Below are 3,549 nucleotides of genomic sequence, written 5' to 3'. Positions count from 1 at the left end.
TAATTGAATTCATTTTAGAGTTGATCTTGAGTTAAGTTTCAGTTTTTAGGTCTTAGTGATGCTACTCGAAAAAACCTAAAATGCAACTAAATGGGAGAAGGCCTTTTTAATTCGATGAAATGCCTACAATAGAGAGGGTAGAATCTACTCAATCAAATGCAAAAAATCAAGCAATTGAAAATGAAATGATCTTTCACTACTTCACTTAAAAAAAAAATAAACTAATGAAAAATGCATTCCAATTCCTAATTTCCTCACAAGCACCTATCTATTAGTCCTTTCAAAATGAAAAATTTCTCTTCCTTTTTCAAATGCTGATGCAATTATAGTCTTTAAAAAGATGCAAATTTCGTAACACGATGACGCAACAGGCTAGAATTTCATACTTTCTCATGAAACCACGAAACAAACTTCGCATACAAACTTTCCATGAAATTTTTTTCGAGACAATGAGCTCTTCAAGTAGATAAAAATATGAAAAGAGAAGTTCATTCGTATCAATGAAACACCGACTTTACCAAACACAAGGCCAACAATGTAATCTATGCTGTAAAGAGACATTCAAGCTAGTAAACGAAACTTTTTGAAACTTGTGTAAAAAGAGGTCAAAGTCGTAAAAGGACCAAAAAGAAAATGCACGGGGTAAACACACCTAAAATCGGACTTAGTAAGTCCACAATCCGTTGAATTAGCGATTAACTAGATGCCTTAGTGTCGCTGGCCACTCAATGACTCAATCAATCAAATATAAAGATGACAAGCCAACATGCAAGAAAACCAATACAAAAAGTAGCTTTCTAATCAGGGAGAAAACAATGAAAAAAGCTCACGGGGTAAAAAACAAAAGAGCAGAACACACTGGCCAAGATTGGGGTTAAGCCCTAATCTTCACTTATAGGTATCGGCACGACTGCCTAATTGAAAACAAGTGCTAGAGGCTAGTCAGAACGACTGTTCCTCAACAATTCGTGCTGGTCGACGTAACTGTCAGCGGATTAAACGCATTGGCCGAGGTAACTAAGGAAAAATAAAAAAAAATTCAAAATAAGGACCAGATCTGCTACTATGAATTTTAGACTTAGGCTAGTAAGCAGGAGAAAAGAAATAGAACCAAAGGGAAAACGTGAAACTAGAAAAGTTCTTACAAAATCATGAAATCCAAAACAAACAAAATATGGGATCCCCAGCGGAGTCACCAATTTGTGGTGAAGTAAAATTATAAGTGCAGACACGAACGAATTCCTCTATCTCGATAATGGGTCTAGCCACAACAGATACATTCTATGGAAGATTTCCTTAGGTTAGAATCAATCAAGAGGGCCTACCTCTTGGTTTCTTATCCTACTTGATGATGTCCTCGCTTGCTCGCATTAGCAATCTCTCGCTTCCTTCTTCAAGTTCCTGAAACAAGTGAACAACAACAACACACAAACATAATAATAGACAATTTGCAATTCAACCTACTTAACAAGTCAAGAAGCATTAAGACATGGATATGTAAATTACAAAACATGTAGGAAATCAATCGATAGTTGCATATATTAATATGAAAGAGAGATTACAAACATTCGTCTTGACGTTGCAATCTTCCTCTAACAAGACCAGGTTTCCAAACACTTCTGCTAGCATTCCATGATGGCTTCAAACAAAAATAGTTTAAAGGCTCTTCCCTTTAGGCTTCACTCCAAACCAAACACACTTCTCCCTCACACAACTAGATGGCTACAACTAGTAATAGCTTGCTTGTCTAATCCAAAATAGTATACTCACACTCAGCCAAAACTGTAACTATGACTAACTTGTGCTTGGGATGAAGGGAGGTTTATATAGGAAATATGGATGGGAGATGGATCCTCTTCTCATGGGAGAAGGACTTATCCCTTGAGGTAGTTCCATCATTATAGGGGAAAGGAGCCCAAATTGTCATCCTCGACCCCATCCGGCCAAACCATTTACCAGACTTCCGTTACGAAGCTTCTAGAGCTAGAAGCTTTAGCTCTAATTTAAAAAACTTTCCATAACAGGACCGATGTGACTGAAACATAGCTCAGTCGCTCCAGTTGGCGCGAGGAGTAGTGCTAATCTTTGCACATCGTCGTGGGGGAGACAAAGGCCATTAGTGCCGGTATTGTAAACTGGGCAAAACAGAAGTTTCAGGGGAAATGGTGCAAAAGGGAAATGATTTGCTCATGAAGAGGGACATAATGGGAGTTTCTTCATGAAGGCAAAGCATGTAGGGTTCTGTTATCACAAAATCAGTACTAAGGGCTGCAGCCAAGCAAGATTTCATGTAACTCTTTCAACCAGACTTTAGACCAAGGATTAGCCTCCTTGATCAGAGAGGGCTCTCTCACAGACTTTTGATAAAAATCAATCACAACAACAGATGGCTAACTCTTTACAAATTCATGAAAACAAAGCTGGTTGAACACATATCAAATTGGTCTTCATTGGGCTATGGAGTCTTACACATTTAATAAACAAAAGCACAGTCATTTCATGGAAGTCAAGGCTCTTTGCATTAGATGTTCAAACATATCTCACACAAACCACAGCTTGCCAAACATACAGGAAGTCAGAGCATTAGAAATGAATTCTGAGTGATTATGTTATAACAAGGCTGTAAAAGAACATATAAGAGAAAACACCACCATCATATTTGAACAAAATAATCCATTGAGAATCTTGAGAAGAAACAACCACTGTTTTACTATTACTGTAACAAGTCTTTACATTGGCCCAAATAACTCTGTTTTTGTATAAAATGTCCAACCTTTTTTACATCAGAGTCATTTCTATATATAGGAAAACCAAAATACAACTACTTGAGACTCCTCAACAAGCATGAAGGGAGCTCGAAATCCTATCATTAATTGTCTTATCCATATCTAAACAAACTAATTAATTACAAAGGTATTGCGCTGTGAAAACATAGAGTCCCATTCCCATTGAAACTCTAAGTCTATCTCCTCGTGTGCATTGATGCTTTCTTGAAATTTGACACCTGTATCACTTCAGTAATAGCCAAGACATGCTGGAGGAACATTCACTGAATGAGCAGCTTCGGATACTTGATATGTGGATGACTCATCAACTGATGAAGATCTGTGTCCTATGTTCACGGTCTCTGCCTCCCATTAGTCTTCATGCATTAAAAGACTATGCTCCAAGCCATTTAATTCTTCTAATAACCATGCATAATTCAATATGCCTTATGATCTGGACACTTTGTGAACTGAACAGGTGTACCACTCAAAATTTCGGTAACCCTACCAGAACCCTAATATTTCAGCTATAAAGTAACTTTAGGAAGACTTTAACCAAAGACAAAAATTACACCTTTTCCTTACATACTCACACCTGTCACCTTTGAATGCTTAGATAGCCTTGTATAATCTCCATGCTGGCCTCGAGTCATCCCTTTTAAGATTTGCTGACCTCAGCATCAATTTCATTTTTTTCACATAAACAGTCATCTACAGCAGTTTCGTAGCGCGCTACGAAACTGCTGTAGGTAATCAAAACAAAGCATATGAGTCTTAAAACACT

Source organism: Pinus tabuliformis, chromosome 9, assembly GCF_031772625.1.
Source record: "Pinus tabuliformis cultivar Carrire ecotype Pingquan chromosome 9, CPIR1, whole genome shotgun sequence".
Taxonomy (NCBI): Eukaryota; Viridiplantae; Streptophyta; class Pinopsida; order Pinales; family Pinaceae; genus Pinus; species Pinus tabuliformis.
The sequence above is the reverse complement of the archived record's forward strand: the minus strand, read 5'-3'. Positions refer to the sequence as shown.